The sequence below is a fragment of the Chroicocephalus ridibundus genome, chromosome 1 (genome assembly GCF_963924245.1).
Source record: "Chroicocephalus ridibundus chromosome 1, bChrRid1.1, whole genome shotgun sequence".
NCBI classification, from domain to species: Eukaryota; Metazoa; Chordata; class Aves; order Charadriiformes; family Laridae; genus Chroicocephalus; species Chroicocephalus ridibundus.
The window spans coordinates 116,745,442-116,760,620 of NC_086284.1; positions in this window are offsets into that span (position 1 = coordinate 116,745,442).

Here is a 15,179-nt window from a genome sequence, read left to right on the forward strand (position 1 = left end):
TCACTCTGTAACACGCCTAGCCGTGAGCAAGAGGAGCTGTTGTGAGGGGCAGATGTCCACATGGATCACTCTGCTCTTTATGCATATGCAGGGTCTTTTCCTGCAGATTTTCAAGCTGCTTCTCATCCTCTTCCCTTTAGACAGGAACTTACAGTTGTCTTTCTCTGTTGGCCCTCTCCCTAAGGTGTTATAGTAAGGGGAGGTGATTTGTCCATGGGTTATTAGAGCAGACACCACATACACTAGGAATTCCCAGTGTATAAATAATGTCCTTGATAATTAATTTATTTGTGCTTGAGTCTCTCCTCCTGTCCTGTTACTGGCACTTGTGATTATTAGAACGGAAAGCCCAAGTCCTTTCCCAGTCTTTGTCAGACGTCCGCCTCTTGTGTTAACCAGTGGGCTGCTTCGTACACCATCCCTGGAATGAAAATTAGCTGCTCTGCAAAAAGCAACAGCGGAGGAAGAATAGAAATTAAGGAGTTTGAAAACCCACAACCATATGTGATTTTTAAAAAGTGTGTTGCTGTCATGATAAACCTGAAGATTAACAAGGAAGTCATGCAAAACACCAAACTGACTGCTGGCTCAGTGAAATGAGATACTTCCTTCCTTGCAACAGGAGAAGAGTTAACGTCGGTTACGAAAAAAGCACATCCATTCATGTCAAATGAGGATTTCATGAAAAGAAATAAATAGCAGTTTTACTCTTCCATCTTTGACTGTGCATTGCCCAGGTGGTACTGTATGGATATGGAGTTGCTGCAAATGTCTGGTCCAGAACTTCCCCCTCCCAAGGTGAGCTACTTGCTGATAAGAAATTGATGGAGCTGATAAAGCCAGCTCCTTTGGCCTCTCACAGGAGGGGGGTTAATGTAAAAGAAATAAGCTGAAATTTCAGCCTGCCACTACCATTAGGTCACTGAGAGATCAGAAAGTCTTGGTGGATAGGAATTGCTCGGACATACTCAAGGGCATAGAAAAAGTACAGCTCTCGGTGCAATTGCAGTGTGTCCCCTTGTCCTTCACCAGCCCATTCCCAGCTATGTCTGAGTGGTAAGGAGACAAGATCTTCAATGTGAGGTGGGATATATTAAACAGGATACTTTAAAAAATGGTGTTGCATGTCTGACCACTGTTATCACTGCTAGCAACTGTCACTATATAGATTTCTAGTAGCTACAGAAATATATCGGAATCCAGCCCAGCAGATGTCCCAAACACTGTGTCAGAGTCTTGTCTAGGTGAAGAAGGCAAAAATAAATGTTTATTAAAGGGTTCTGATTGCTAGAGAATAGTCATCCTGGCTCCTAATGGAAAGTTACATTTTGCAGAACAATCTATAGATGCTATCTCACAGCTGTCACAGAGAAATTACCTTCACAGAAGTAAGCCAGGAGCTCTGCTAGGAGTCGCAGAATGTGGAAATGTCCTGAATCCAAGAGTACCTCAGTGGTGCAAAGTTATTTCTCATTTTCATTAAAAAAATGCAGTGAGGAAAGAGTTGACATTATTCTTTAAGATAACATGAAATCCACACCAATTCTGGACTGTAACATTCTTATTCTACCCAAAAGTAATTTGCTCTCTATGCATGAGTAAACTGCTATTTTGTTTTGTGCGTCTCCAGAAGTATGTATTTTGTTTCCTGCTCAACAAAAACTCTGAGTGAAAGGAAATAAATAAATTACTCCTAGCTCTGTATGGTAACTATGCAGAGTGCCTGACTTCCAGTTCAGAAGCCTGAGAAAGAAGCTTCTTCTTTTTATATTAATATTTTCTCTTGAACAGTGTCTATGCTGAGGGCTATGGAAATAATCAATAAACTGAAGAGACACGCAACAACAGCCACCATAGAAAAGTTCCAAAAAATCTAACTGATTAAAAAGTTAAGCTAACAGCCTATGTTAAACACAACGAAGCTGTTAATTTTTTTTTATTATTTTATTTTCTGTGAGTGATAAGCAGAATGATATAAAAATGTATGTTTTGGGTGTTTCATTTTGTTTTGTTTTCCCAGGGGCTGGGCACATGCGAGAAGAAACTATGGCCTAAAATTAAGAAGGTGAAAATGTGGGCTACTTGGTGGGAGGCATTTTGTAACAGTGAAGGCTACTAGGGAAGTAAAAAAATACCTATCTATCAAAGGCAAAAATGCACATAAAACTAAGAAGGATTCTATACAAAACTCTGAACAACACATATTCAGATGCCATGGGTCTTCATTTATGCCTTTTTATCTAAAAACGTAAGACCTTTTCTCCCCCTTATTTGGTAGTACATAGGTTAAGCTGTAATACATGCTCTAAAAGACAGAATGGGAAAGCTATAGGTTCCTGAAAAATCCAGATCTGGAGAAGGACTTTGTATTCGGTGACCAGAAGTCAAAGGACAATTCCTCTTCTCATGGGTTTAAGACCAAAACTGCAACATATAAAGGGTCTCAGAAGCTGTTTTAATAGAAGCTGTGGAGGCAGAGAGAGGACTGTGTACTGAACTGATGGCTAAAACTTGATGCACCTTAATGAAGAGCTGTCAGTAACATGTTATCACCGAGTCGCTTACTGTTTTGAACAGACTATTAGAAAGACAGAAAAGTTCTGACAAACAGCAATCCAGTTCTTGCACCCCAAATGTCTAGATCCTTCAGGACATTTAGCGTCGCTGCCAACATTGGATTCCCAATCCTTTTGTTTCAAAAAAAGAGCAAGATTGTGCCTGTTCTTGCTTTGAGAAAGGGGGCAAATCTTTGCATTCTTTCCTCCTTTCCTTTGTCTACAGCTTTTTCACCTGCTTCTGGCTGGACACAGTCCAGTGCTAACCTATCTTGTGAGGAAGCCGTCCTGAAGCCGTACCTCCTGTAAAATGCATAGAACAAATTGATCTTTGTATCAGCCACCCTCATCTTAGCAATTCGGTGCTGAGAAATGAAAGACAGGCTGCAGTGCTATTGGGGGAAGAAGGGAGAGTGGTTTGTTTAATTATCCTACTTCAGCTTGATTGCTACAGTGTTATCTTACAAGTGCAAAGATTTGGCAAATAGATTTCTGGTAATTAGCGTTTAGATTATTGTAATGCTAGCACCCAGGATCTTTCGCCGAGGATTTACTCACACCAGAAAGAAATACCCAGCCTCTCACTTTCTCTGATCTCCTCAGCGGACCAGCTATCAGACATGCAGGCAGGCAAGTGCACCGGGCTCATGGATTAGAGGCAGTCCTGTGGCAGGTAACGAAGAGGGGACTATGTGTCGGGGCTGGAGGGAGATGCATTTCATCCTTCGTGATGAAGCCCGTGCTAGCTGTGCTACACCAGCGTGTTTTTAGGCATTACTGTCACCACATCCTAATTCCAGATGAAACTCTGCTGTCGTCTGCTGCCTTGGATGAGGCTGAAATGCAGCACGTATAATACAAAGGAGCTTTAAGCAAGTAGTCAAAAATGAAGTGAATATGAATGTCACAAATTGTTGATACAGTGTTGGTAAATTATCCAGTCTGCAGCTGCAGCACACGGGGAAATCAAAAGAATGTATCACAAAAGCATTAAGTGCCACAGATGCCCTTCCACAGTGGGAGGTGAACAGCACTGTTACCTGGACAAAAGTTATGTTTTTATAATAATTCACAAAGAATTACACTGTATAAACTGTCTTGGGGGCCTGTGCAAGTAACGCATCCATTGGTAGAATATCAGCAAAAACTACAACATTCTCTTCTACAAGCTACCTCAGAGAGCATGTGCTACCTGAGGCAGATCAGAACAAACAGCTTGGATCCCCAAAATAACTGCTCACGTGAGACCGCAATCCTCTGATCCCTTCCTAGACTTGTACACATTTCAGGAGACACTTTGGAGTATGTGTCGGTAGAAGCAGGCACATGCACCAAAAAGAAGGTGTTTGCCAATGTGAAATAGAGGAAACTTGCTATTCACCAGCTGTGATGCCGGCTGGGAGCTTGGGCAACTACCACACAAACACCTGCTTACATTTAAGGAATGGTGCTGTGGCACCGGGTTAAGCGGTGACACGAAGCTCTTCGTATGGCCACGATCTAGGTTCAAAGCTTCGTAAGCAGTTCTTAGTTGGCAATACCGTGCAACACTTTTTTCTTTGTTGCATGCAGCTCATCCTCAGAGTAAGCAGAGCCTCTGTGCTCGTCTGGGCTTTGGAACAGCAGTTCCCTTGAACACAGCAGGCGTTCAACCTGAGGCTGACCAGGTTCAGGCATTGGGCCATGCAGCCTTAAGTACACGTGCTTGCCTTGCATAAAGAGGGATTTATGAGTCGCTAGTAAGGGCAGATAGCTGTTGTTTGAAAATAAGAGAAAAATGCATTAACAGAAATTCAATTTAGGTTAAAAAAAAAAACCAAAAAACAACAGAGAGAGAGACCTACCTACTTAATTTTAGGAGAATTCATGAGTTGAAATATAAGACCTTTAGTTAGGAAATAATTGCACACTTCTGACCTGAGGCAACAGTCAGAATTTGCTGTGAAAAAAAATGGCACATGTCATTAAATTTAATAACACTTAATTATAGAATCATAAATATTTGAGATTGGAAAGGCCCAGCAAGTCATTTAAGTCCCCCTTCCTATCAGTGCAGGACTGTTCCCTATTGCATATATGCTGGTATGTTTTCCGCAGACTATTAGAATTCATTGTCAGGAGGATTTGCCTTAAATTCTGCCTCAATTTTCCATTTCTTAATTTCATCCCATTATCCCTGATATACCTGCTTGTTTCATGCTAAGTAATTCCTCTCCCTCCCTAGTGTGTATGCCAGTCAAATATTTGTAGATGGTTAGCGTGCTTCTCCTTAGTTATCACTTAGCCAAACTACACATATTTATTTAGTTCTTTTAATCTTCCTCATAGGTAAATCCCTCCAGCCCCTTAATTATTTTGTTGCTCTTTTCTGAACTCTCTCTGTTTTGAAATAATTCTTGTGGTCATATTGAATTCAGTATCCCAGTTCTTGCCATTCAGAGACACAGAAAAATCAGGAGGGCTTTTGCATCTCTGCTGCAATGAGATGTGTCTTTGTGTCTGACACAGTATAAATTTTTTTCCCTGCTCTATCATGCTGAGCACCATGCAAGGCTGGAGAGAGGTCAAGACAACCTCTGTTTTTAAAATTCTGCCCTGAAGCTATCCCTTACGGTGCTGTCAGCAGGGAAGACATTTCTTCTTCTAAAACCTTACTTCTGATAGTTTTTCCATCTAAAGACGCTGTAACTTGAGCCTTCTTCTGCATTGGACAATAACTTCACTTATACTTCTCCCCTCCTTCTGTGCTTCTCTACTGTCCTCTGCCCTGTATGTTTCAGAGGAGATCAGTAAGAATGGGAGAACAGACAGAGCAAGAATAAAAAAAAAAGTAGCTGACTGCAACAGCAGGAAAAATCTTCGTCTCCTGGGTTTATCATCCCACAGATTAGTAGCCCAGGATGAGGAAAAGGTTCTAGGGAGGCACTGTGAAGAAAAACACAAGAATGAAGACTAAACTGAGGAGACAAAGTAGTACAGAATTAACAGTGGGGCAGAGGAGATGAAAACAGGGAAGACGGTGCAGGTATTTTCTTCCTGGCTAGCACCTAGCAACAGACACTGTTCTAATTGGTACTACATTGATTGCTGTGGATGGCTTTGTTTTGACTTTTCCTTGTCAGTTTTGACATCTCCGTTTACACTAAAACACTTTCTTCTTCCTCAGCCCTTGGTCCAACTGAGTTGAAAGATGGGCCTTCCATGCAGACTCTAACTTTGCTTTCATGGCAGGGACACTGCCCTCACCACAAGGTCCACTAGACAGTGAGGTCCACCTCTTAAACGTCTTGAGCACTTACCATGAAGTGGTTTCTAAAAGCGCATTGCAGAAAAGCTAGGGAATTTAGGATAACCTGGTTGATGCCCAGGGTTAGAAAGAGACTAGTCAGCAACTGCTTGTTCTCTTGAGACCTTACCTGATTAAACAGAACACAAATATTGCCCTAGAAGTACTAGATTCAAATAATATCTATCAGTTGCATTGGTGTCCAAACTAAGGGATTTTTTAGTGTTTGCTTTATCCTTTTCTTTTTAACTTTTTATTTCATCTTGTAAATCATGACAATTGACAGAACTGTGCAGGAATGCAAAAAGTAAATGTAAAAATCTGCAAATGTAAAGGTATATATGTAAATATTCCAGTACTAGGATGAATGTTTACGTAAAGGGCAACCTGTTTCTTCTTCCTTTCTCAAAGTCCTCAGCTGCTTTTTTGGGTTTTTTTCCCCTGAAAAAAGAGAAAGGATAACTTGGAGAGGTAGGACCAGCTGTAGCACTATAATGTTCCAGATTTGTAAGGGTATTTAGGCACCTAATTGCCAACTTGGCAGACGTAAGGTTGCTTCTCTGTTTATTTTTTAACATTTATTTATTTATATGCCAATGCCATGGTATTTGCTAAAAATAATAGAAAATACATATTATTTTATTTTAATTTTCATGTAATCACCATGTATGTCTCTGGCATAAATATATCTGATAAGTCATATTATCAGAGTAACTGTCTTGAACTCATTCTGTGGGAAGAAATTGTCCCTTATGTGATACATATTTCAAACAATAAGAGAATAAACATGAACAGGGAATCATTCCATCTTTAATACAAGCCAATACTTTCCAACCTAGCCATCAATTTTGCGCACATCCAGCCGTACACGAAAGAGTGCCCATGTGCATGTTTGGATGAATAATCAGTACCTGAAGCTGACAGGACCCATGGAGGCCATCACCTGCCTGTGAAAGTCACGGTGCTTAAACAAGGCATCCTGAAGAGCTCTCATCATCGAAACAACCTTTTAGTTGCACATGCACATGAATCTAATAGCCACAAAGACACAAAGGCAAGGAGAGCAGGGGACAGTGAGACCACAAGGAGAGCAGGGGACAGTAAGACCACACTCTTACAGCATGGGCTTGGCTCTGGTTGTCCATGGTCCCAGGAGTATTCCCCTTATACTCTTTTTGGGTGCTGAATAAAGTTGAAAACTGAAGTCCTGTGGTAAATTCAGATGTCAAATACTGAAATCTTTTGCCTTTCACTGACTTATCTAATCTAATGTGTCAGGCAGCCAGCATAATACAGATAGAAGGCTGTTTATGCAGCATTTTTCCTGATTTACATCTTTTCTTTAGCCTATGTCTGAAATGCTATGACACTCTTAATTGTTTCTCCCCCCCTTCAAAAGGTTTTGAGACATTTTTTGGAAAAAAAAAAAAAAAAAAGGGGGCAAAATATACAGAGATTAAACTCCAGCCTCTGAGTCTCCTTATTTTATATCTTTGTTTTGGTGGCTCGGAAAATGAAGGCTATCGGCTCTTGGATTATGTAAACTGACATGGTACATTTCGTTTCATTTTCTTCAGAGTGCATGCATCAACTTATCCATAAAGTATTGATTGCAGGGGGCTAAAGCTGTATGCACAGCTCTGGCTGATTTTGTAAGAGATTTTATTCACAATTCTGCCACAAAAGCAAGGTGTTGCTGTTACTTATAATAGAAAGTACGCAATGCTAAAGACATGTAGATATCTGTGGGAGAGTGGCTTGCCCACCTTTATGTCTTTAAGCACAGTGCATGTGAAAATGTGAGGAAGTCACTGCACTTGGGTCATTCTTTTGGGGCAAATTGCCTTCAAAGTCTTATTTTCCCTGCAACATCCAAACCACTGCTTAGTCTCTCCTTTCCACACATCTGTACAGATCGGGGCAATCCCAGGCACAAATATAGGATCAGGGGAGAATGGATTAAGAGCAGCCCTGAGGAGAAGGACTTGGGGGTGTTAGTTGATGAGAAGCTCAACATGAGCCGGCAGTGTGCGCTCGCAGCCCAGAAAGCCAACCGTATCCTGGGTTGCATCAAAAGAAGGGTGGCCAGCAGGTCGATGGAGGTGATTCTGCCTCTCTACTCTGCCCCGGTGAGACCTCACCTGGAGTACTGCATCCAGCTCTGGGGCCACTAACATAAGAAGTACATGGAACTGTTGGAGCGGGACCACAGGAAGCCACAAAGATGATCCGAGGGCTGGGGCACCTCTCCTATGAAGACAGGCTGAGAGAGTTGGGGTTCTTCAGCCTGGAGAAGAGAAGGCTCTGGGGAGACCTTATAGCAGCCTTCCAGTACCTAAAGGGGGCCTACAGGAAATATGGAGAGGGACTCATTATAGAATCATAGAATCATAGAATGGTTTGGGTTGGAAGGGACCTTAAAGATTACCAAGTTCCACCCCCCCTGCCATGGGCAGGGACACCTTCCACTAGACCAGGTTGCTCAAAGCCCCATCCAGCCTGGTCTTGAACACTGCCAGGGATGGGGCATCCACAACTTCTTTGGGCAACCTGTGCCAGTGTCTCACCACCCTAATAGTGAGAAATTTCTTCCTGATATCTAATCTAAATCTACACTTTTCCAGTTTGAAGTCAGTACCCCTTGTTCTATCACTTGTAAACAGTCCCTCTACAGCTTTCTTGTAGGCCCCCTTCAGATACTCAAAGGCCACAATAACACCTCCCTGGAGCCTTCTCTTCTCCTGGCTGAACAACCCCAACTCCCTCAGCTTTTCCTAATAGGAGAGGTGCTCCAACCCTCTGATCATCTTCATGGCCCTCCTCTGGACTGTCTCAAACAGGTCCATGTCCTTCTTGTGCTGGGGACTCCAAAGTAGGGAGTATAGTGATAGGACGAGAAGTAACAGTTTTAAACTGAAATAGGGGAGATTTAGATTAGATATTAGGAAGAAATTCTTTACTGTCAGGGTAGTGAAACACTGGAACAAGTTGCCCAGAGAAGCTGTGGATGCCCCATCCCTGGAAGCGTTCAAGGCCAGGTTGGATGGGGCTTTGAGTAACCTGGTCTGGTGGAAGGTGTCCCTGCCTGTGACGGGGGGGGTTGTAACTTGATGATCTTTGGGGTCCCTTCCAATTCTAACTATTCTATGATTCTATTCTGTATCTACAAGGCATTTCCTAGGTGGAAGTATGTACCTACATGCCAAACACTCGTTTTGTGCACAAACAGTAAAGACCATGTTTCAGGGATATATCATACACTGAGCTCTTTCTCAGCAGATCCAGCAAACACATCCTGGGAACATCAGCCTCATTGAGCAGAGCTACATGGCACAACTACAGAAACCTTGAGCATCTCAGTGCATGCCTGGACCATGGCCAAAGCAGAGACGTAATGCATCTGAGATGACCAGGCATGTGGTAGAGCCTTTGCACAGCTAAACATCTCAGAGGTCTGGAAAAAGTCTTCGATACAAGCTGGACAAAACTTCCTTGGGCAAAAGGCTGTTTCAACCACTGTGTGGATTTTGACAGAGGAGCTGCTGAAGGAGCTGCACAAGCTCCCAGGGCAATGCTACAGCCACGTCTTTTCCCTTCCCCATCCTACTAATTTCTTCGGGGAGAGGGCAGGCGTTGCTGCCTCTGGCTCGTGGCTTAGAGTCACAGGTGGCACGTGTTTCTTGTGTGTATATAGATATATGCTCTTATCGTCATGCTGAATGACCCTGCCACCTGACCCAGGGCCCCACAGCACCTGTGAAAGCTGTCACCGGCCCAGCAGCAGTGCCTGGTGTGGAGGGAGGTGGCAGAGCTGGTCACTGCTGCCGACCCCCATACACTGCCTCCTGTTTGAAAGGCTTGCTTGGCCTGCTAGCCCTTGCCTCCTTTCTTGCTGTCTTCTTGGTCCTTAACTCCAGGAGGAAGTAGCATGCCCCACCTTTCTGGGTGTTTTTCCAATAACTAATTAATGCCGAGGGTGTAGCCGAGGTCGGGGTCCTGGGGTCCAGCTGGGTAAAAGTGCCGGTCTCCCACCGCTCCTGTCTGCGTGCGACTCACGTAAAGGGTGCTCACACTACAGCCTACAAATTGCTTCCTGATGTTTCAAATAATTTTTTTAACCTTCTTCGAACACCATCATAATTTTCTATCTGCATTCAGGATAGGTCAGGTATTTTACTGCTGAGACGTGATAAATAAGATCTTGCTTGACTTCCAGAAGGTGTCAAGCATTTCCAAAGTTTCATAATGCTCAAAGAGATTGTGTTATAAACAAAATGGACATCGCTGCCAGTTGGATTTTATTGTTTTAGGCAGCAGTTTGCTGCCTTCTGGCTCCTCGGAGTGGTCGGTGCTGGCAATGCCTCCCTCTACCAGGGAAACGCAGGGGCTCTGGCAGGCAGCCGGAGGGGTTTTTTTGGCTGACCCAGATTTTGAAGCACTGCAGAATAAAAATGTAGAGCTCCTATTAGTCCTGACTGATGACTGGATTAGTAAACTGATTATGCAGTGAGGCATCTACCATTTCTGCTATGTCTCTGCAGTGTGTTTCTGTACTTTATGTCTTGCACTTTATTTACACAGAGCGTACACAATTTTTTTCTGCATCTTAATTTTTCACTCCCATGTCACACTTTCTTAAAAGTATTTCACAAAACCAGAGGGGTCTAGCTGATTAATAAAACTCAGGTATTCATCAATAAACAGATATTTAAGAATTTTAATAACACTGTGTTGCAGCAGCTTCTTGTGCTCTCATTTTAGGGAATCAGCATTTGCACCAAGATAGACAGAATCAGTCACTTTCTCAGATTTTGTAGCCCATCCGCCCTACACTGGAGATCCCTGGAGATGTCATTACTGAAGTGATGAGACATTCTGGTTTAAGTGCTTGTGGTCTCAGCAGAGCAAGGGGCTGGGAATTAAGCATGCATCTTCTGCATAGTAGTGCAGAACAGCATCAATAAATGACTATTCTCCTTAATGTTTGCTTTTAGATTCATGGGGACTAGAAGGAACTAGTGACAGGCCAGAACTCATGATTTTTAATTCCTGTTTGGGCCTGGATTGGTACTGCTGACCTCCATTGTGCTTCTGGAAAAGGGACATAGTACTTTCACTTCCCATTGAGCTGTTGTCCTGATCAGCTACTGCTCAAGCAGTTCTTTGAATAAGAAAGTGCTATATGGGAAGGAAGGGTTGTGTTTGTAGTGGAACGTGACTTCGGTAATGATCTGTGTCTAAGATGAGACATCTGGAGACACATTACCTGCCCTGTCCAGTGAAGTCATGGGTGGTTTGCCAGTGATCTCAGAGGGAGAATTATTTTGTTTTTCAGGCAAGTTTTTTCTGCTACAAATGCTTCTGTGTTTTCTTTTAGTATATGCAAAGTGGTACATCAAACATGTCTGTGTTTAATCTACAACACATTCTATGATTTGGTTTTTGTTTGGATCACACACATATTAAAAAATGGAGCAATCACCTGATAGCAAGGTAGGCTTTGTGTTAAGGTTAGCAGTAATATATAGCAGATCTCCTTGTGCTTAAAACACAGCTACAGTAAGCTGAATTATGGTCCCTGTGCAGTTTTCGTAGTTATTACTTGGTAGGTTGCCTCTTCAGTGTCAAATTAGAAGTCATTCGGCTAGAACCATTGCAGTGGTTCCTCTTGAGGTTTGTAGGCCCACATACTTGAAGCATATTACATATTTTTCTGAACAGTTGTGCTTTCATGGGGGTCTGTATTAGAACAGCATGAAATCTGGTGCTGTTTACCTAGGTTTCATCTAAACCTCACCGGTGGGTTCACTTTATGCAATGTCAGCAGCACTGAGAGTCAAACTCTGTCTCTGCTTCAGACAAACTTGAAACTTGAAGAAAAATTAAACTCAACCTCCTGAATTCCTTCCAGTGTCTTTCTCCTTTCCATTTGCCTCTTCAAGGACAAATTTGCATTTAGCTTTCTGATATCTTGTGATCACTGAATGGCATCTTTTCCTGCTTTTCAGGAGCCATTTTATTTTGCGGTTTTGCTTCCCCTTCTGGCCTACCTTGCACTCACTCATCCACGTCACATACTTGCTGTCGTATACCAAAAGCAGGATGGGAACCAAGTATAGATTTCATTCACCTTTTTGTTTTATATATTTATGGGCACAGAAGATGAATTTTCTGTTTTAAAGCGTTTGTTTAAATACTGGCTGCAGAAAGCATAAAACAGGACAGGGGACAGAAGGGCTGGGGAAAATATTCAAGGAACCGGCTGCATTATTCAGGTGAAGAGGAACTTTAGGAAAGAAATGCTTACAGATTATAAAAATGAGGCTTATACTGGGCATAAAGGTAGAAAATCTTTTTCCACACCTTCGTAATTAAAAATTACGCTGGTTGGTGAAGCAGAGAAGTGTTGTGGTCCTCATTTCACTGTTAAGGAATCTACAGCTCCAATAATTGAAGTGAAGGCAAAGAGAGATATCTAACCAGCTTAGATTTGTGTAGAAACATGGTGAAAGGGCTTGGCACCAAAATAAAAAATGTGGGATTGAGCAAAATAGCGATGAGTTTTCTTTAAATACTCTCTCTGCTGTGTTTTATATATGGATCTTAAGCTGCTGTTAATTTTATTTAGTCTCACACCTTTTTTTTTTTTTAAGAATTATTCTTTTAATAAATCAGACAAGCAGCTATTACTGTGGTATCTTGTCCTTTAGACTTGACTGAAAACTGGCCTTATTTTTCAGGTAGTGCCTTTGCCTGAAAATTGTCATTAGAATGTCTTCTGGCAAACAAGAGAGTGATTTGAATAGGGTCAAAGACAAATCTGCGTACGAGATTAAATCAGACAAGAGTTCCAGTCTTCCCATAGGATTCTTAATCTTAGGAAGTAAAAAAATAGATGAGATTAAAAATAATTATCAAAAAATAGAGTTAATGCTTTTATGTAACATAATAGGCAGATAAAATTTTAAACACAGACAATTATTTTTAGTTAAAATTAATGAAACTGAGCATTATATATATGTTTTACATTCTATAATGCATGTTAGCATGGAGTCTCCAGGGAACTTCTTAGAGTTTAAGATTCAAAGTAAAAAAATGTGACTGAAAATCTAGCCTTGATCATGGTTATTAAAACAGATATCATGAACCTGAATTGGTCCTTGTACGGTTTAATTCCTTTGTCTTTGTGTAAGAAGATGAACTGCCATAAACTTTGGTTTGATAGTTCTTTTTCTGTTCTGGAGAAAAGATGAGAAAATTCCCCTCTATTACAGCTTGCATTTGCAAAGTATGATGGATAACTGGGTTCAAAGTGACTGAGCATCCACTAAAATATTTTCATTACATGTTTGGTGTATTTTTTTTATGTGAAAGCATGACAGATTGTAATAATCAGCACAGACCCCTTATAATCCCTTTTCTACTAAAAGAACAGGCATACAGGTGACAGTTCGTTTATTTGTCAGACATAAGAGTATATAAAAGCAGCACCTTCCTTAATTCCTTTCTCTATACATCCATGCCCATACACACACAGGTATACACGTATATGTTCATGCATTTTTCTTCAAAAAGACCTTTCTATGGCCCTGCACAACTTTTTCCTTGTATATACATCAACGCATTTGTTTCATTTTGCTGCTGGGAAGTAATAGTACGCCTGGATTATAAACAGATCTATCCAGAGTAGGGATGGGGTTGTTGTATTGTCTAGAGGGCAGCTGTGATGAATGAGACTGCTTCATGCTGATGGAGACTCACGAGCCCATCGTTTGAGAGCCTCCCTTTGGGTTCACCCACACGCCACTGCATCAAATACAGAAAGCAGAGGGTCCGTGGAGCAGCGCTGATGCCGACAGAGCTTGAAGTGTTGGGCAGGGAAAGGCTTCCTGGGTTTCCTCAAAGGCTTTTTGGGTTTCCTCAAACCCCAACACAGACTAAGCAAGGATAACAGGAGACGGGGCCCTCTCTCCAAAAGACTTCTGCAAAGCCTCAGGGGGAGACCACGGCTGCAGCTATAACTCTGAAAACTGTCTAGAAAAATTTTCATACATCACATATGATATGTTGGCCCAAATGTGGAAGTTATCAGGTCAGGAGAGTCTTGCTTCCTGGAAATGAGGCTTGCGGCAGAGTCTGTTTTAAGATTAATAAGGGTAAGTGACAGCTCAACAGAAATGACAATAAGAAGTAGCAAACGAAATCCTCTCCAGGCTTTTCCTGTCTGCAGAGTGTAACACAAAACCCTCAGCTACATAAGAAACGAAATAAATTCTTTCTAGGTCATTTTATTTTTAAAGATTAACTTGAGATCAGAGACTTGCATCACGCTGTGCTGATGCCTCTGTGTTTTGCAATATAGTTATTGGTACAGATTTTTAAGGACTAAATTGTCAAAATAGTTCAGTAGTTCTGTGAAATCTAATCATTTTGTACAGATTACAGTACCTCTGTATTTGAAATGGATTTTTAAATTCCAGTTGCTGGAATTGCATCTTTCGTTGTTCCTTGATTGTTTGTAGATGTTACGAATGCCTTTGGATCCAGGCAGAGCGATAATGGCTTTGAGCATAGAAATAGACTTGCAGCTGGATTCTCAGGAGAGCTTTCGACACTGGCTAATAGCTCACATATTGAAATGTGCTCATCGGAGAGGTATTATGGGGGCAGTAAAGGGAACCAAGATTTGCCTGCAAAGTGGAGATAAGAAGCAGGAACAGGTAGAAAAAATCTAATTTCTCATGGAAGTTCTGGTAAAAATCAAACCCCATTATTTTCATCACTAATTTTAGGCCAGGATCTGCAACCATTGCTGAAGGTACCCATTACCTTGTTTCCAGTGCAATTCCATTTATTACAGTATGTATCAAAGAAACATGGAAAATTGTTCTTCCCAGGGTAAGCTGCTGCTTAACATAAGTGTCAGAAGTGTCTAGCCTTTATTGATTCAAATGCTGAGTTCTTTATATGATATAATCATCCCGAGCAGAAATAGCTAATGTGCTGAAAGGCAGTACATTGTATTTGCAAAAAGAACAGCGTGAAAGGATCTATGCTGCAGTGATGTCTTGTTTTCTTTACTGTTGCTACGGAGTTGAAAGCCCATCTGTCCTCCTTATTATGTTAAATTCATTCAGGAGTCACTTAACTGAAGTATCCTTAACCTAGTGCTTCTGCAAACTAGTACATCTACATAGAGAATAGTTATTAAAATCAACATCTCATATTCAGCATCCTAATGCAGTACCATTGTGAGTAATCAATGAGGTCTGTAGTAATCATGGGAATTATACAATATAATTGAGTTATTTATAATAAAATTGCTAAAGAGTTGCTGA